This window comes from Lampetra fluviatilis, chromosome 5 (genome assembly GCF_964198595.1).
Source record: "Lampetra fluviatilis chromosome 5, kcLamFluv1.1, whole genome shotgun sequence".
In the NCBI taxonomy this organism is placed as follows: Eukaryota; Metazoa; Chordata; class Hyperoartia; order Petromyzontiformes; family Petromyzontidae; genus Lampetra; species Lampetra fluviatilis.
In genome coordinates, this window is record NC_136279.1 from 5,610,941 (window position 1) to 5,631,982 (window position 21,042).

At 48.5% G+C, this 21,042-nt stretch overlaps 1 protein-coding gene across 1 annotated transcript in view; it reads left to right on the top strand.

Annotated features, from left to right (window-relative positions):
* The first annotated feature begins 2,255 nt into the window (after positions 1-2,255).
* LOC144932461 (sodium-dependent neutral amino acid transporter B(0)AT2-like) overlaps positions 2,256-21,042 on the top strand; it is a 49,317-nt gene continuing 30,530 nt past the window's right edge. The window contains 1 exon segment of the mRNA XM_078856540.1: positions 2,256-2,614. The gene's annotated coding sequence lies outside the window, so the exon portion shown is untranslated.

A 21,042-nucleotide genomic window follows, 5' to 3' on the forward strand; every position in this document is an offset into this window, starting at 1 on the left:
AATGCAATATTTGATATCTCAAAAACCTGATGTGATAGACAAAAACTGATGCCAGATTTGGAATCAGCACCGGTTGGAATACCTTATGCCAGGAAAAGTGTGTTGACCAGTGTAATTTGGCCATGGGCCTAAAATATATAGCGCTGTGGGCAACGAGTCAGCCTACATTGTCCATTTGAGTTGATAAAATATGTTCCACTTTGTAGGAAGTCATCAACTATGGATGGAAACTGGCTGCCGTCATGGGAATGTGCAATGTGCACTCGAGGCGGATGAACGCCGCCTATCGTATTGGTGTTGTGAGCAGGACGGTCTGAATCGACTTTGAACTACAGCAAGTGACGTAGTAACGACGTTGTCAGTGGCGTTGTAACGACGTTGTCAGTGACGCAATAACGATGTTACCAGTGACGTAGTAACGACGTTGTCAGTGGCGTAGTAACGACGTTATCAGTGACGTTGTAACGACGTTGTCAGTGGGGTAGTAACGACGTTATCAGTGGAGTAGTAACGACGTTATCAGTGACGTAGTAACGACGTTGTCAGTGGAGTAGTAACGACGTTGTCAGTGACGTAGTAACGACGTTGTCAGTGACGTAGTAACGACGTTGTCAGTGACGTAGTAACGACGTTGTCAGTGGCGTAGTAACGACGTTGTCAGTGACGTGGTAACGACGTTATCAGTGACGTAGTAACGACGTTGTCAGTGGCGTAGTAACGACGTTGTCAGTGACGTAGTAACGACGTTGTCAGTGACGTAGTAACGACGTTATCAGTGGCGTAGTAACGACGTTGTCAGTGGCGTAGTAACGACGTTATCAGTGACGTAGTACCGACGTTGTCAGTGGCGTAGTAACGACGTTATCAGTGACGTAGTAACGACGTTGTCAGTGGCGTAGTAACGACGTTGTCAGTGGCGTAGTAACGACGTTGTCAGTGGCGTAGTAACGACGTTGTCAGTGGCGTAGTAACGACGTTGTCAGTGGCGTAGTGATGACGTTATCAGTGGCGTAGTAACGACGTTGTCAGTGGCGTAGTAACGACGTTGTCAGTGGCGTAGTAACGACGTTGTCAGTGGCGTAGTAACGACGTTATCAGTGGGGTAGTAACGACGTTATCAGTGGCGTAGTAACGACGTTGTCAGTGGCGTAGTAACGACGTTGTCAGTGGCGTTGTAACGACGTTGTCAGTGGCGTAGTAACGACGTTGTCAGTGGCGTAGTAACGACGTTGTCAGTGGCGTAGTAACGACGTTATCAGTGGGGTAGTAACGACGTTGTCAGTGGCGTAGTAACGACGTTGTCAGTGGTGTAGTAACGACGTTGTCAGTGACGTAGTAACGACGTTGTCAGTGGGGTAGTAACGACTTTGTCAGTGACGTAGTAACGACTCGTAGCCTTGGCCAGGGGAAGGCACTCCCCCCCCTAACCCACGCTAGTCACGGTAATGAACTACGGTCATCATCATCAGCAGCAGCATCGGCCACTATATATACACACACTGACATCCTTGGAGAGCTCTTTGGTCTTGGCCATGGTGGAGAGTTTGGAATCTGATTGATTGATTGCTTCTGTGAATAGGTGTCTTTTATACAGGTAATAAGCTGAGATTAGGAGCACTCCCTTTAAGAGTGTGCTTCTAATCACAGCTCGTTACCTGTATAAAAGACACCTGGGAGCCATAAATCTTTCTGATTGAGAGGGGGTCAAATACGTATTTCCCTCATTAAAATTATAGACTGATAATTTCTTTGTCAGTGGGCAAACGTGCAAAATCAGCAGGGGATCAAATACTTTTTTCCCCTCACTGTATACACACACACACTGCTGCAGATGAAGGCTAACCGCACAACATATTGGGCATGCGAGAGAGGCCCTGCAGGTCGGGTTCAGGTGTCACTCGTCAATGACGTCATCCGCGTGGCTGAAGAATCTCGAACCCCAGCACACCGAGTTTACGTGTAAAAACGCAGTGCGCTAACTCGTGCGCCACCGCTCCATAAAACAAACAAAAAAATCATTATTAATCATCACGATGCTCGTACTTTTAGTCACGCTGTAAAGTCGAATGATATTAGCATTAAAATAACAAGTCCCAATAATGTTCACCGACTACAGCATCACAGCCGTCGTCTCTGCAGACCAGGATCGTCACGGAGCGCACGCGAGCCCGCCCACGCGTGACCCCCCCCACCATCGTCTCCGCTCTCCGCAAATCCCTCGCTCTCCTCTGCGCACTCTCCCCTCTGCTCTTTACATCTCTCTCTCTCTCTCTCCCCTCCCTCTCACTCTCGCCGACCGGCACGATCACGCCGTGGATCACGCGCGCTCCGATTTTCATCTTCGTCGGACGCGAAGGTCAGCATCGTCGCCCGCGGTGCGCCTATTTGACTGCCGCAGTATCGAGTAGAATCCAACGGCGACATTAACAAGATCGTCGTCTTCGATGCCGTGATCGTTGTTGCACGCAGGAAGGAGGAGAGAGAGAGAGACAGAGATCTTCGCGTTGGTCTCTGGCTCAACAGGCGCTCACTGCGTGTGTTGCTTCGTGTGTGTGCACGTGCGTCGTTGTGTGGTCCACGCACGCTTGAAGGAGATCGAGAAAGACTTCCAGAGGTGAGAGTGCTCCAGAGACGAAGTTAGAGGCGAGAGGCTCAGGTTGCAAGGAAAAGGTGAGTGGGGGGCGGGTGGGGGTGGTGGGACACTTTGAAGCGAAATTTCCAGGCAAGGGGAGTGAAACGAGCAGTGGAGGCGAGCAGAAACGGATTAGAAAACAGGCTGCGAGATGAAGGAGAGAGAGAGAGAGCGAGAGAACAGGCTGAAGAGAGCGTGGAAATATTATAAGCTCGGAGAGAGGGGGAGAGAAGGTTAGTGGGGAATATATAGACGAGCTGCAGAGAAAAGGGAGGGATCGCAGTGGTAATGAGAGATCAGATCGGAAACTAGGATAGGAATGGCATGTCGTTTATAGCGACCATTAGCGCTTAGCAGATATATATACACGAGTGTAGGGGTAGGGAAGCGTGTGCTGTTGTTTTTATTCGCCAGAGACGGGGAGGTTTTAGTGGAGGACCAGGCGACACCAACGATTGGAATTTGCCGCTCGCTTAGACTGCCCCTCCCACCCCCCCCCGTGTCTCCCTGTGCACTCCTCAAGGTGAGATGACCTTCCCCATCCATGCCCCCCCCCTCCTCCACTGCCCCTTTCCCCATCCTGGTTTGTCGCTGCCCAACTTTGCCCCGCAGGTCCACCCACTGACCTTTCACGCCCTTCCTCAGTTCTCGTCGTTGATCTTTCTTTCATCTGTGGGGTTTTTCTATTTACAAACCTGCCCTTCCGCTTTCCGACTAAGATTGAAAGCGTTATCGCTTCGGCTATGTCTCTCTGTAACGCGGTAGAAGTGGGGGGGGGCAGCAATGATGATAAGTCTAACGAATAGTTCCGATGACAGACGCGTGTAAAAAAAAAATCGATGTCGAAATTCATGTATACACATCATTGTTTTCTTCTTGGTCTTCCGGGGTCCTGCTTTGCCCTTCAATGCCCTTCTCTGCCATGCCCCCACCCACCCTTCCCTCCTACAAAGTCCTCTTCTGAGCCGCCGCCGCCGGTGTGTGTGTGTGTGGCACGTGAGTGACCATGAGATTTCTCAACTCCCGTCACCCACACGCGCGCACACACTGTGGCACCTGTGCTCCATGCAATGTGTTGGCTGTGGTCGTGTGTCACCAACGCAAAGCTGCCCGGGCACGTGCGACGTCTGTGCGTACAGATAAAGCGGAGTGCCGGTAGCGAATGATAATGCGTGTGTGTTGCTCGCTTTCGCATATTGCATCGGCGTATGCTGTGATGTGAGTAGAGATTTTGCAATCTATATACGTAACGTTCTAATTGCATCATTATTCAAATATGCATGCTCCAAACGATGTATGCACGTTGCTGTGGTGCATCGTAAATTATATCAGTTGCACTTGCCTGACACAGCAGTAACCAAGAGAAGGCTACGCACTCACACATATGCTACGATTTCTTCATGTCTTCTGGGATGAACACATTATCTCAACGGTTCGGGCCACTACCCTTCGACAGGGCAGATTTTGCTGGTTGCTTTTATGAGTGAACATGTGTGTCCTAATTCGTCATATCCGTCAATAACGACAACCCCATCGAGGCGACTGCGTGTCGTTGTACGTTCGCCCTATGCACTGGTAACGCGCGATCAGTCTAATGACATTTTTCTGGAATGCACAATAATAATAATAATGTCATAATGATGCAAAACGTGCTGCTACGCACTGTCACAATGTGCAGTGCACATATTTGTCTGCTATGCGTTCGTTGTTCATATGCACTTCGTGTAACATATCTGGGCTCTGGTGCACTGTGCGTGACATATTCTAATGAATGCTTTCGTCATGCATGTATATATAGAGAGGTATCTCAATAATGCATAGCATCATAATTATCCATGCTACGTCCACTACCGGATGAATGCCTCAGAATATCTATGGGACCTTTGTTTTGCCAGGATCAGAGTATATTATTTTTCATCTCTCGTAATGTTCATACAATTTATGGAGAATCAAGCAATATTCGTCTTCTTGGTTCTTTCGGTAAAGTCACGTAGAAGGGAAATAATAAAATAATGCAAATAAAACATAAAAAAGTATTTTATTTTATTTTATTATTTCCCTTCTACGTGACTTTACCGAAAGAACCAAGAAGATGAATCTCTGCAGTCACGAAAACTTTAAATCGAAAAGCAATATTCGATTTTGCGCGCTGTATTGTCATTACGGAGCAGTTGCGCAGTGGTTCGTTAGCACGACGCGTTGTGAGCCCGGCCATCAAAGTTGCATTCCCGGCCAAGGCTTGACATCAGTGGCGGGTGATATGTGGAATGGTCTCCCCCCACCCCAATCCCACCCCACCACCCGCAACGGGTACCGACCAGCATGATCAAATAACCCTCACGACCTGCACGGCATGGGGAGACTTTTAACCAGCAGGGGGTCGACAACTGGGCGCAAATGTTTTATTCAAATGGTGTCGGCACTATGCTACAATGTATTCTGGACATGTACAGCGAGCACGGATATTCATCTCGGTGTGACAAGCAAAGGGCGACTGTGTATGTGTGTTTAGCGCAATGGCAAAGGTTTAATTTGAGTTCGACCTGTATCCCCCCCCCACCCTCGGCGAACTCCGCATACGGTGATAGTGTGGTCATGAACATTGGCACTGGGAAGACAAAGGTGGCAGGGTGTGTCATCGTGTGTGGAGCTGGCCACACTACCCATTCGCGTGCCACGCTACGTTGACATATTTGCCTTTAGTAGTAGGTTTTTACCCTTTAAACTGGTACAAAACTGACACCTTTATACAAGGCATCATGTTTGCAATAACCGTAACACAAGCAGTCAAAATGCAAACAAAAATAAACAACTCTGATAATGGTAATGATATGCACTGTCCTCATTACCATTATCAGAGTTGTTTCTTTTTGTTTGCATTTTTACTGCTTGTGTTGCGGTTATTGCAAACATGATGCCTTGTATAAAGGTGTCAGTTTTGTACCAGTTTAAAGGGTAAAAACCTACTACTATATTTTGCCACTGGTAAAGGAGGTCTCATAGTGTAAATATTTGCCTTTGTTGTCAGAGGGCAACATTCATTCAGCTTGCCCCTCCTTTCACACTTGAAATGTCCATCTATCCCTCCATTCCTCACCACTTGTAGGAGCCGGCTCACGGTCTAGTGAAATGTTTGTGGGTTTTATGACGATCAGACCATAGTTTTGCGAAAGAAACACGCTCGGATAAGTGACGGGAGATGGCGATCGCTCTTGGAGGCCTTCATCCAAGAGTGGATTGATCACGGCTCATGGTGATTATGACAAACATTGGCTTCACATAAGAGTACACGTGAGTAGACAGTATTGCCAAGATGGACACCACTTTCAAGATGGCCACCAATAGTGCTGCAGGATGGTGAAATATTTGTGGCTTTTAAAATAAAGTCACCAACATTGGCAAAAGCTAGAGGTCAGCAAACGTTTGGTCAACGTTGGGCATGTGGTTGTAACTGTTGGACGAACGTCGGGAAGAGAGAGATGTCAAGTGAGCCAATAACAATGCAATGTTCATTGGCAAATCCTCAGTTAGTTGGGGGCATTTGCCCGGTCCTAATAACAGTGTCTGACGCCTAGGGCTATGGGGCCCTTCAATTATTTACAAAGATGGCCGCCATTCTCAAGGTGACCGCCAAAAACGTTGAAAATAAAGACTGATGATACCGATCAATCGGATGCACCGATGGTCTGTATCCGGCCGTATTTTACGATTAGGTTCCAGCTGCAAGGTGAAAACTCAAAAATGTGAAAAACAGATAATAACATTTTGTTTTTGCCTCAAAATACGTTAAATTTTTCTACACATTCCATAAGAATGTGTGAAGCATTCCATAAGAACGTATAAAATAATTACGTGAAATGTCACGTGCTTTGTGTAGCCTTTGCGGTCACATGATGCGTGGGGATCGAGGTTGGGGGTTGGTGGGGGGGGGCTGGAGAAGTATCGCGACTTAGGTCAGTCCAGTACCCATATGCTGTTATCGCTGTCCCGTATGCCCCTCCTGTCTCTCTCATCTCTCATGCCTTTTCTAAATACATCTCATATCTTTCTTTTATCTGAATGCGTATATCTCCTGTCTCTTGTATCTCATTTGTATGAATGGATTTCTATCCGGTCATCCCTCACATCTCTTCTGAACCCATCTTTATTCATATAATCTATGATATTGTCTGAGCGAATCTCCCATTGTCTCTCATCTGAATGAATCTCTTTACCATAACTTGCCTCTTATATTTCATGCACTCTCTTATCTCACCTGGACGCATCACTCACCTGTCATCACTTATCTAAAACACACCCCAATCGAGGTGCAATTTCCAAAAGGTCCAGGAATTACTGCAGAAAGTAGACCTGCCTTACCAAATCAATTTGCTTTAGAATAACAATCGGCAGCTCAAAAAAAACCCCAAAAGAGGTTTTTGTTGTCTGTCAAATTAATTAAAAATGAATTTTTAATGGGATTCTATTCTTTGTAAATGGCGACAACGTGGATTATGGGAATGTCTTCGAGCCCCTCGGTTTCCCACGTTGTTGAAGTGAGATTTGCCATTGTCAGCATCAGCCTCTCCTCGCCATCGCTTCCCTTGACGACCTCCTGAACCTTCGGTCATCGATACCGAGCACGGTTGGCTGCGAACGGTGCAAAAGAAGTTCCCCATACATTACGGCCATGTGGTTCCTCTAATTTAAGACCTTTTAGAATCTGTGGATGGTAGAGAGGGATATCGCCTTTTTGTATTCTGACAGCTGAGTCGCACCTCATGTTATTCCATCAAATGTCCCGAGATTGCTATGGAGTTCCGTTGAAATAGCAGCAAGATGCCTCTTTAACTTACTGCGTAGGCTTTCGTGGCTGTGCTGTACCGCTCTCCGATGTGTCTACGAGTTGTTACCGTGCGTCGTGCTGGGAGCTTCTTCAATAACTGAATGACATTTTTATTCAGGAACTGAATTTGTGTAGACTGTATTCAGTTGCTGAAGAAGCTCTCGACAGGTGGAGCAAAACGCTGGACCTTATGCCGAACAACACATTGTACAACATAAACATACATTCGGGAACTTCTTTAACTTATAATTTGCTTCAATCACAGTGCGTAGTGATTGAACATTATTCTAGAAATGGCCATTACACAAAGGTGGAGTGTTACATAATCCAAATAACTACAGGCCAATTTGTCATGTGTTCATTTTGTTATAAAATCCTGACATTGTATCACACGCAACGTGTACAGCTGAAACTATTGATTTGTTATAGAATTAATAAATGAAGCAGTTGATTATTGCTTTGATTAATATATGTGTTTTAAATAGCATAGCCCGTAAATTGCTTATAATTTGAATACATGAATAAAGCCACCATATCTCAGGTTAAGCTGAGCGGCCATTTATGACGTCATCGTAGTCGTCATCACCGTCATGATGCGCGTCACTGCTACGAATTTCCCCACCTTTTAAAGGCCGCATGCCTGGCGTCCTTCATTGTCAAATGGGTGCCAGTCGATTGGTTACAATTTTTTTCAATGTAAAAAATATGATGCATTTCAGCAATTAAAAGGATCCCAGACGAGTTTGTTTAATTTAGATTGCAAAGGTAGGAATGTGCTGATTCAAAGCTAATATCGCTGATTGCATCATTTTATTCTGGCGGTGCTTAGCAGGACCACGACAATTCCTCTTGATAGAGTGAGCGACAAAAGGGCGTCGTGCAAAGTGTGCGTGTGTGCGTGTCAGGATTTCAACGAAAATGTCGAGAATTGTTCTGATTTTTTTCTCCCGGCAAAGCTCATCGAAGGGCGATCGAAACAGTGGCTAAAGGTGACAATTCGGAAAACTAAGGTGGCAGAACTCCCAGCGGGAAAACGACCGTGTTCAGAATGAGAATCAAAATATATATTTATACTGAAGGAATCCGATGAGATATAAAGATCTTTTTCACAGATGTCCAGTAGGTGCGGGTAAGAAAAAACACGACAGTAATGCAAAGTAAACAAATCACACAAAAACATACAAATAAAACTAAACCATCCCCATTCTACCAGGCAATGCCCACTGAGATATTAACTTATTTTTCAGCATCGGCCTGCCCACAAACGGTAGCTCAACAAAGTGGCCCATCATTTGGACATTTACCATGAACAGCGCCATCAACGGAGATCGTGCGTGACGACGACGCTATTCGCTCTCTTTAACCGCAAGTGACTGGCGTGTCGTGGATTTGTCCCAAATGGTCAGACACTGATCACCGCCAGCCACATCAATGCGCTAGGCTCAGGCTAAAGTCAACTTTAAGAGAGGCCCTGGCGAAGGTTCAGATCCCAAAAACTGTGATTCTTAGGAAGAAAACCTGGTTCACCGGGAATTGTAGCGCCGTGGAACTACCTACTACTACTTTTTATTTTATCAGTTAAGGCCCACTGAGCCACGTAGCTCTTTTTCAGAAGCGACCTGGCCACAAATGATTATTCAACGAAATGGCTTATCATGTGGACATTTATTTTCAGCCAAATACTCGAAACGCGTGTTTCTAAATGTGGAGGGGAAAAACTGGGGGACCCGGAGAAAAATCCACGTGAACATGGGGAGAAAGAACATGCAAACTCCAAATATACAGGTATCAGGGTTGGGATTAGAACCGATAGAAATTAGACAGTCGTGTTTCCATGCGCTGTACATTGTCAATCCACTGCTAGATGAGAGCATCACCACGCTGGATGGATCATGGGGAATTATTTGACCATACATCACCAGGTTGGTCGTTGTGGGTTTGGTAAAGGACGGGGAGTCGAGATGTGGGGGTATTGAAGCACAGTACAACAGTGGATTTTGCTGCACTGCCAGAAGTTTACATAATGGTCACCCATCCAAGCCCTATGCAGGCTCAAGCCTGCTTAGCGTCTGATGTGGTTATAGGCTTTCATGTTTAAGTAAGTGAATGTTGTACATGTGGAGTTATGCATGTAGGCAGATGCAGTGGAGGGTTGCACATCAGGAGGTGTGCACATTGCTGTTGACCTCTATTTCATACGTTCTTGTGACATTTAAAATAAATTAATACGTCTTACTAAAACATCACCCAATTTCAAATGATCTAACTCAAAATAACCCCTTTGCGCACACACACAAACGCAAACACCATCTATACACACACAATCGTGCCGGGCATATCTATCAGTGCCAAAGTAATGGTCGTGTTGTAGATATTGCCAATAGACATTGCAATGATACGGACAATTCCTGGTTTTATTTAAAAAATAAAACGATTTTTAGAATTGTATTTGGACGTAATATCTGGTTGGGAGTGGAGTGGTGGCACAGTGGTCAGTGCACTGTGCTATGAACCCACCGATCTGAGATTAATTTCTGGCCACAGCCTACACGAGTGGTGGTTGATATCTGAGCCGGTGTTCGATAACCCTCTCCTTCACCAACCTGCACTGACCAATGCGGTGAAGTATGGTCAAACAACTTCGATGACTGACACGGTATGGGGTGGCCTTCATTCAGCAGTGGATTTATAAAGGAGTTGGAAATCTATGGTTTTCCTCTCAAGCTGGTCACCACATCTGGGAGAGGCTTTTATTTTGCCTCAAACAATAATGCCCATCCTCAGAGTCTTAAACCGAGGTTGCTCAATATTTGCATTTTACAAATTTAACTCATATTTCAATCTGAGTAATTTACAACGATTCTTCATAGATTTAGAAAATGTATGTATATTGTTGTCATTGATCTAGCACATTAAATCAAGAGATGGGCCAGAGCAGGTCGGAGTGCTTTTTGGAAAGCTGAATTTTGATCACGAAAAGGAACTTACCAGGGCGTCCGCAAGGATTGCCACCGAGGAGGTGGAGTGGTGGAACCGGTTTGTTTGCAGGAGCTGGGTGGATTATGACATCGCAGGTATTCGTGTGAGGAGGCACTGGCTTGGGGAGGGCCTTCATCCAGCAGTGCATTGGTCATGGTTGATGATGACGACGCTTGTGGTTCTGTGAATCGATTGCATGATGATATCTGAACAAAATTAAGCCAAATATTACTTTGAATTATTTTGTCTTTTAAACGGCTGTGAATGATTTCGCTACGAGCAGTTTATCTTTGTTGTCATGTCAAATCCCCAATTCTAAATCGATATGAAATCCCAGGCTCCGTTTTTCTCTAAAATGTTTTGTCATCTGGATGTCGGGAAGGCTCTTGGTTTTTTGAAACCCCTACCAGCTCGGTCTGTCCTTAGGGCATGTACTGTCTGTTTGTCAGTGCACTGCTGGATGAGGGCCTTCCAAATGCTGAGCCAGCCATGAGGAATGTTTGGTTACGCTTCCACGCGGGTTGGTGAAGGTGGGCAGCATAGATTGATGTAGTACAGTACAACAATTCAACGTTGCTACACTGCCTTCTGCTGACAATGTAGCCACCGCACCAGCCTACAACACCTGCTTTATACATAGGGGTCGCCCATCCAAATGCTTTCCAGGCTCAGGCCTGCTTAGCTTCATGAGATTTTGACGAGCCTCTGCAGGCACATTGCGGGTGATTTGGCCATAGGGGAAACCCTGCGGATATCTGACCATTATTTAAAACAGTGGTTTTCCCTTTTTTTTGTTAAATCAGTCGGATGTGTGTTACACTTCTTGGTTACAATTTCCCACGTTAGAAAACAGACATGTGCAGTCTTACTTTGTATTCACCAGTGGTGATGGAATACAATCAAATTACAGACCAATTTCAAAGGTATACACTCTATAGAGGGTTCTGGAAATAAAATAAACTGGCAGCTGGTTACAATTACGGACTCAAAATAAAATGTTAAATCCATATCAAGAGTAACTGCGATGTCGTCTGGCCACAGCAACTAGTCCTACCACCTTAATTGTGTTGAACTATTTCCAGCACGGTTGAGAATTTTACATTTTGATCACTTCATGGTATTTGTCTCTGATCTTCTAGAGATAAATAATAAAGTTCACCTCACGATTATAAAATAAAAACTACAGCGAAAACCCACTCTTAATTATGCATCCTGCAGAGTCTATTATGTGTCGTCGTAAAAATATAAACACAAGCATGGATGAAGGCCTCCCCTTGCTTTGTCCATCACGTGGGGTTGATTGCTCACACCGCTCGCTACTGATGATGACCGTGGCCAGGGAATCGAAGCTAACCACTGTGCCACCACCTCTACAGCTTCACGCCTAAACGATCGATTGGCCCTACCGTCCGGAAGCCCTTTCAGATGCATATTTGCTTCTACGAACTCAAAACAGGCCTTTGACCAAGTCACCTGGAACGCGCCCGATGCCGTCCGATCTCAGAAGCTATACGCGGTTGACCCTGGATAGCGCTTGGATTGGTCACCACCACACGCAGAAGGCTGCTGCAGGTCGATTGTGGGACTGTTTTGTAAGCCTCAGAGGGCAATTCCAAAGAAAAGAAAAAAATGTTGTGCTGTGCTTATGATGTCATGTCTAAGCTTTCACCTTACCGCACTGATGTAAAGTATGGCAGAATAACCCCACGGCGCGGGGATGCCCTCATCTATCAGGGGATTAACACGACAAGTGCTTACAAGGGTGGGAACGTGATTGTAATTGCCCAGAACTAATTGCGATGGCAGTAGTCACAGAAAGATATACCGGTATTGATTATGCGTCCAATAACGAGGCCGTATCAAAGATACGCTGCTTTTTTGTTCACATCTCAATATGTACAAAGATCAATCGTTATTGCTCACATATCAGGCTACGTAGTTAATACATCTAAAGATATCAATACACATCAGTACATTTATAGATACCAATACATATGAATGCGTGTGGAGATCCCGCAGACGCGTTTCTACCAAAGTTTATTGGCGTTCCCCAATTTCCCTATTGAGGACCGTTCTAATTGTACAACAATTGGCCACACAAGCGTCGATTAGCAAGAACAAGATTGTGAACGCACAATTAGAGATATATTCGCAGCGAAACACAAATCCATTAAGGCTGGAAGCACAATGCCAACGAGAGGCGCGGGGAGTTTGCACTTCGCTGAATCTTACGGCAGTGATGATAGACGGTGTGCACATTTTCCATTGCGTCTGGCCACCATGTGTGACATTGTGCTGCTGCCGATAAGGGTATTTATATTACATTTGCGTATGCTATGTAAATATTGTTGGCCAAACGTTGACAATTTGCATTGCTGGCTGTGATGGGAATCTTTCTTTGGATGCGTTGTCTTCGAGATGTCAACTCAGGACAACGTTTTCTCTCCTTTTGCCACTATTGCAAAGGTCAGTGTCACGACTTCAGCCGACATCAGTTAAGCCAAAGCTGTTTAATTGTCAGAATTGGAACAAGCTATAATTCAGGAAAACAAAACAAAACCGTATTTAATATGATGGATACAAATCGGTCATTGATGAACAGGCCCAGGTCATCCACTCGCTACACTTGAGAACCCGGTGCGTGGATACCTGGATTTAAACTCAGGAGTCCTTGCTCGTTGCTGTCTCCTCAGCCACCTGGCTATCTGTGTATGGCCATACAGACTGTTGTGGCAAGTGCTGTTCGCCTGCACCTATATTTGGATGGCGCAATGCACGTGGCCAGCAAGGAAGCCCGGCCACCTTTGATGTTTATCCACCACCCCAGGTACCCAATTATGTCAGAGTCCACCAATGGGAGACCCAGATATCACTCGCCGCTGATGTTGGCCCTGGCAGAGGACCGAACCCGAGCCGCCAGCTTTGCAGCCCAGTGCCCTAACCAGTGCACCGCTGCTTCCCACAAACACACAAGCAATAAACACACGTAAATACACACGCACACTCACGGATGTAACTCGTACATTCACTCCGGCTGCGGGCACGAAACCACGCCACCGCCTTGTGCTCCCCCCGGTGCAGCTTCATCACAAACACTTCCCCCGCAACGAAGCATGTCACTCCCCCTCCCGTTTGCGGAGGATCTGCGTCCAGATCTTGGGGGGGATGGATGCTTCGAATCAGCGCCGTTTCTATCACCCGCCCATGCAAAGTGCCACGTGGCGCATTTCGTGCTGCGGTGACCCTCGCGCGCGCGCCGCTCACCTGTGTGGTGTGTGCAACCACAGCCGAGCGTGCTTTTTTTTCGTATTTCATCCCGCTGCCTAGCAACGTTGACTGAAAGCTCGCGCGTTTTTCTCTGCGATTTGTTTACGCTCGCGAGCTCAGAATTACGGGCGCTTCAAGACCTTTCCGAATTTAGCGCCGAGGACACGACAACGACAACGACAAAAGGGAGAAGAGGAAGAGTAATGGCGCTGTTAATTCTACACTCGTTGTTGATTGGACATGGCAACGAGGATGAATTGCTTGTCGTCAAATAATCCGCAGCTGTTGCAGGACGACCGTTTAAGAGATTAAGCCATTTTGGACATAATATCGAGCCTAATTCTGTTGAGACGTCACTGTACGAGTGATTCATAGGAATACAATAAAGCACAATTAACATCAGCCATGGTCAATCTACTGCTGGGTGAAAGCCTCCCCCAAGCAGCTGCCATCTCTCACGATCCTGCGATGTGACAATTCCACCTCGCGCCTACGAACACACGAGCCGAACTCGCCACTCCACTCCGTCACTGTCTGGCCAACGGCAACATCGTCCCTTTTTGCGACGTGTGCCACCCCAGGGCCCCAACTCTAGCCCAGGGCCCCCCCCCCCCCCCCCCCCTTTAGTTCGTTGTCCTTCCCCCGCGCCTCCGATTATAGCACGGTTGGCCACGTACTGTGCGAAAGAAGTTCAGCGTACGCGCGTGCTCACGTCTCATTGGTGAAGCTTTCTTACTCAGCCGGTCCTTCGGAACAACATGGCTGCGGTTAAGCAGCTGCTGCCACGTAAATATGTTGTGTAAATTAAGCGGGTAGGACCTTAATTAACAAAAATCATGTTAAAAGATGTGCATGCGGCATGGTTTGTTACTACTTTAATCCCCGTGCACCAGAACAGATGTTTGATTTCCCCTGAGATTGCAACATTTTAAGTGGTACCGAACTCTTTATATATCCGTAGACATTACGAGAGATAGCGGTGGCTTGGGTAGGCCTTCATCCAGCAGTGGATAGGTCATTGCCGGTGACCTTGATGATCAAATCCAAGAGATTGATGTTTGAAAACCTTAAACAAAAACCATTGGAATATCAGCGCCATTCGTGAATTTATTTTATAACAGCACCGTTTTGTCGCCTTCGTTGTGACTGACCAAAGGAAATCTCTGGCCTGTGCTCAAGGATTAAGGGTGCATTATTTTGGGGATCATGTGATCAGACCAAACGTGCCGTGGTTTCGAATGTGACCTCAGCACGAATCCTTAATTTTGTCAAAAAAAGTAGGTTTGCCGCGATTTGACGATACCGTGTCAAATCTCGTCGTTATCCTAAGCGTAAGAATCAATTGTGCCATGCCCATGACCAATACACCCAAAATGTATCCGATCTCATCAGAGCTCAGAAGCTGAGCGAGGTTAAGCCTGGGTAGTGATTGGATGGGCAACCACCCTGCTGACGGCAAGTGGTGCAGGTTACCGCAGGGCTACATTGCTAGGAAATGACGGTGCAGCAAAATAAATTGTTGTCCTGTACTATGCGATGATGCTCCTCGCCTTCAACAACCCACACTGATCCGCGTGGTGAGGTGGTACGGTCAAAATAACCCCCGCGACCTGCACGGCGTGGACGGGCACTCCTCATCCAGCAGTAGATTGACAAAACGGGCTGTACACGACCTTGTACATTTACGATCGTCACTTGCAAGGTAAAAAGTAGGCCTTGACAGCCGGTGTAGATGTCCCCAATTGAATCACAACGTCCTCAGTTTGATTCCCAAGCGGAGACTGTTTTAATCAAATTTTGCTAACGGTAATAACAAAAAAGTCTTTATTATGGAGTTAATTAGAGCCACGCGCCTCTTGTACAATGATTTCTCATCTTGACGGGTCAATCACCACCTGACTGGGATGTCTAACTGATTTTGATTTCGTCTGATCGTCGTGATGCTGTTTATCCAATCATTCAGAATCGATCAGTCGGTCGGTGTGCATTTGTCTTGATCAACGTGGCCTTTTTTCAGCGACTTGAGTTATCTTGTCTTCTGGCAATATATTTGTTAAATGTGTGTCGTTAGGAAGCCACAGCTTGGTTATCCGAGCCTTATGCACTTCCACAGAGACCTGAGAATCACGAGAAAAGAGACAGAGACATAGAGAGAGGCGAAGAGAGAGAGAGAGACACGTTTAGTGTGGAACGCAGGTAAACACAGACATAGATTTAGGGGAGAGAAACGCAGTGTGTAGAAGAACGTGGAGAGATTGAGATACTGCAAACCCGGGGTGGGGAACCTTTTTTCCGGCAAGGGCCATTTGGATATTTATAACATCATTCGCGGGCCATACAAAAGTATTAACTTAAAAATTAGCCTGTTATATTTGGTCAAACATATAATGAACTCACCCCTAATGCGATGGCTGGAACTGCTTCTGTTTGGTGAGGCGTGTGATGTTAGCTGGTATTGATGATGTTGCTGCTACTCGCAACTGCTTTTCCAGGTTTTCTTCTAGATTTATTGAATTTCGAGTCTCGCCTGCGGTTGCCTTTGGAGGGCCACATCAAATGATTTTGCGGGCCTTATACGGCCCGCGGGCCGGACGTTCCCCACCCCTGCTGTAGAAGCACGGACAGGGCCAGACGTACTGAGAGACACAGGGAGACACAGGGAGGTTGCCGAGTCACATGGAGATCCATGGAGAGACCAATAGACAAAAATAAGGAAGAGACACCGAGAGACAAACAACGGGCCATCCACAGATTGAGACACGGAGAGGGAGAAACAGACACGGAGAGAGACAAAGTGACAGACAGAGACATGGAAAGAGACAGACAAGAATATGGAGTCTAAGACACAAAGGTGGAGATAGGGACAGTGGAAAAGACAGAGTAGGATATTGACAAAGACATCAATAGATGGACAGAAGGACATTGACAGGGACACAAAAGACAGAGAGAGATAGACATACGCGGAGAGACATACAACAACAGATTAATTTTTTTAAAAAAATGACATTTATTTCACTGTCAGCGGTTTAACGGGAAGATTAAAGGGAGAATCTTACATGTGTAGTGGTGATACGCGCTGGGTGTATATGTCGTGTGCCAGCGCGTATGTACGGGTGTGTGTGTGGTGACGCGCGCTGACGGGGAGGAGCAGGCGTCAGTGCGCGGGTGGGGGTAGTGCTGCTGATTGGCTGTGTGCCGGTGACGCGCCCAGAGGGAGTGATCGGGTAGCAGCGCGGTGTGATTGGTCGGGGAGTGGAAACACGCGCTGAGCGGAACCGGATCGTAGGGATAGCGCGTGGGGATTGGGTAACTGAGGAGCGGTGCCGACGTTGAGGTCCGCATCCGCTCCGTCTCCCGGGAAGAAGAGGTATATAAGGTGATGCACAGAGGAGCAGGGGGCAGAAGTGGAACCATCTAAGAATGAAGACGAAGGTGCAGAGATAGAGCCCGGAGAGGAGAGTAATGGAGAGTAGAGGAGAGTAAGGGAGAATAGAGGAGAGTAAGGTATAAGTGTGTAGCCAGCGAGAGAGAACGGTCTACACGAGCTGAGTAATGTATAGTGTGTAGCCAGCGAGAGAGAACGGTCTACACGAGCTGAGTAATGTATAGTGTGTAGCCAGAGAGAGAGAACGGTCTACACGAGCTGAGTGATGTATAGTGTGTAGCCAGCGAGAGAGAACGGTCTACACGAGCCGAGTATGCATACGGTGTAGCCAGAGAGAGAGGAAGGTCTACACGAGCCGAGTATGCATACGGTGTAGCCAGAGAGAGAGATGCAAAGTCTACACGAGGCGAGTGGAGAGTGTAGCAGAGGCGCAGAGTCTACACGAGGCGAGAGAAGAGTGTAGCCGAGGCGCGGAGTCTACACGAGGCACAGAGAGCCAGCAGCACAGAATCCAGAGAGTCAAGAGAAGCGTAGGGTGAAGAAGAAGAGGTCACGAGTTGTACCGTTGTATGGTGACCGCATTGTGAAGAAGAGAGGCCACGCGTTGTATTGTTACAAGTCAAGATTTAATAAAAGAAGTGTGTTCCCGTCAAGGAGTTTCCTGCCGTCATTTTCCAATACTTCATCTGGCGTCAGAAGTGAAACGGGCTTCCAAGTATGGAGACAAGGAAGACCCGTAGGACCCACGGGATTGACCGCGAGGAAGACCTGGACGACTCGGGGCCGCTGGTGGCGGGGGGTGAGGAAGAGGACTTGCCCACGCTACAGGGTCCGTCGACGGCGCCGGCCGAGCGACCGGGGACCGACGCCGGACTTCGTGAGGCGCACTCCCGACTGGCGGAGCTGCTGCTCGCCGCCGCGTCCATCTTGGCGGAGATCAGCTCGTCGGGAGGAGCGGGGACGGTGGGGGACATTTTACAAGGTCGCCCCGCAGATTCCCGCCAAAACGAATGGGGGATTCCCGCCATTGCGCCTGGGCCTACTTTTGGCGGGAACGGCGAGCGCCACGTGGTGGTGGGTTCCCAAGCGCGCGCATCGACGTCATCAGCGCGCGAGGGGGTCCGCCATCTTACGTCTGCTGCTGGAGCCGCCATCTTAGACACCGACGGACAGGCGGAGAGGAACCACGAGGCGGATGACTTCATTTTTCAGCAGCGCCTGCCCACGTTGTCAGCCTTCAAGGCGGAAGGCGGAGACTGGGGCCAATTTCAGCGAAGGTTTTTGGCGCATCAAGAGATGTCAGCGTGGTCCGATGCTACGGCGCTGCGGGCATTGCCCGCCATGCTGGACGACGATGCGCTCGCGGCCTTCAGGGCTGCACGGAAGTCGGACCGCTCCACGCTGAAGGATGCGCTGGGTTTGTTGGCCAGGGTCTACGGACCTCCCTCTACGTGCCGCCATCAGTTCTACGCAAGACGGAAAGCGGCCACGGAGACCGCGCTGGCCTATCGCACGGCGTTGCTGGCTCTTGCTGATGCTGCGTTCCCTCGGATGGACGAGGAGGGCCAAGACGCGATGGTTTTGGAGCAGCTGCTCAAGTTGGCGCAGGACCTGGGGGTCCCTATCAACATAGCTGACGAGATTGATATTTCTTCTTTGAGAGTCGCCGCGAGTATTCAAGCGCACGAGGCCCTACAACGGAAGCAAGGCGTTGGTTGCAACGCTGCTGTCGTCGCAGCCCCGGGTTTGGTGGTCGCCGAACCCCAAGTCGTCAGCCCACGAGAGGAGGCGTTCGCCACGGGACGACCAGGGGACTGGAGGCCGGGGGCCCGGTCGCCTCTGCGATCGGGCCGAAAGTCGGAGCAACCAAGATCTACTCCGACCCTCGTCACGTGCTATAACTGCGGCCTCCGGGGCCACGTGGCGTCCGGGTGCCGCGCTCCGCGGCAGCGCGCCATGGGAGCTCGGCTGGACGACGACCGAGAGCCCAAGTCATCTCTACAATCCCCGGCAAGTCGCGGCACCTCACACGCTCGGCCTGTTTATTCGGCACACATGGGACGCCGCGTTGCGGCGGAGGAGGGCCGGTTAAGGTTCGGGGATTCGGTTCGGCGAGGGGGGTTCGGCCGGGACCAGGGAGACATTGAATGGGCGGAATTGGGGCATAGAATTGTGGCTGCTTCGGCGGGTTCATCCGTTGTTACGGGATCTATTGATGGGGTTGAGATTAGGGTGTTAGTGGACACGGGGGCATCGGCAACTATTATATCGGACCTCATTTATAATATTCTTCCAGTCCAATGTCGTCCGCTGCTTCCAGTGGATGTGCCATTTTACGCCGCTAATGGGGGATCGTTGGGCATTATCGGTCAGGTTAGGGCGTCTATTTGCATTGGAGATATCAAATTGTCGGGACCCGTTTTCGTTTCGTCTTCTTTGGCAGTTCCGTGTCTTTTGGGCACTGATTTTTTGGCTAAAATGCCTATTAAAATTCTTATCGATCAACGATGCATTGAACTGCCATCGGGTCGCCGGATTTCATTTTTGACGGGCCCTACTGACATTCGGACGGCGTGCGCTACGATACAAGCGGTGGCGACGCAGACAGTGCAAGTGCCCCCGGGTTCACAGATGTTGATTCCCCTCCGGTTGCGGAAACCATGGGTGAGGGAGGCTTCGGGACAGAGTATGCTTTTGGGTCCTTCTAACAAGGCTGTCGGGGGTCTTGATTTATCGGTGGCTCACACTTTGGTGCGGGCTGACAGGGATCCGTTTGTGATGGTTTTGAACGTGGGGTCGCGACCAGCTGTCATTCCGCAGGGCACCGTGCTGGCTCACGCGGCGCAGGTCCCTGGGGATGATGGGTTGGTTGCGCAGGTGGGCTCGAGCCCCGCGCGGAACGTTGAGCCAAGGGAAGACCTTGAGTGGGTCCATTCGCTATGTGCCGCCTCGGACGATTTGTCGGCGGCGCAGTTGGGTGCGCTGCGCGAGTTGCTCATTGAATTCTCTGATGTATTCAGTAAACATAAGTATGACATTGGGTGCACGGATTTGTTGCACCATCACATTGAAACGGGCGATGCGGCGCCGGTCAGGCTAAATCCCTTCCGACTGAGTCCCGTGGAGAAGGAACATGTTCAGTCGGCTGTTAACGATATGCTAGAAGCCGATATTATTTCGCCCTCCTCTAGCCCGTGGGGAGCGCCTATTGTGCTGGTTAAGAAGCAGGACGGGTCCCTGCGATTCTGCGTTGATTTCCGTCGCCTGAATAAGATCTCTGTGGCTGACGCGTATCCGCTCCCCAGGATGGATGAGTCCCTCGATGCATTGTCTGGTGCGCGATATTTTTCGACTCTTGATTTGTTATCGGGGTTTTGGCAGTTGCCGCTCGACGAAGAGTCGAAACCTAAGACAGCATTTCGGACTCCAGGGGGGCTGTTCCAGTTTAACCGGTTACCCATGGGACTTCACTCCTCTCCAGCGACGTTTCAGCGACTTATGGAGCTGGTTTTGTCGGGCTTGCAGTGGGATACATGCTTGATTTATATGGACGATGTCATCGTTTTCAGTAAAACGTTTGAAGAACACCTCCGGCGATTGAGAGGGGTGTTCTTGCGAATGCGATCGGCTAAGTTGAAATTTAAACCGGCCAAATGTCACCTCCTTCGTAGGTCCGTTAGATACTTGGGTCACATTGTCGATTCTTCGGGGATCTCCACCGATCCCGCGAAGACGGATTGTGTCGGTTCGTGGCCGACACCTACGTCCGTTTCCGACGTGCGTAGTTTCATCGGGTTTGCTTCTTATTATCGGCGGTTCGTTGAGCACTTCGCCACTATTGCAAAACCCTTGCACGCTCTAACGGCGAAGGGAGTGAAGTTCAAATGGGGACCGGAGGAGGAGGCCGCGTTTCGCTCCCTCCGGGACGCCTTGGTGGGTGCCCCACCCTTGTGT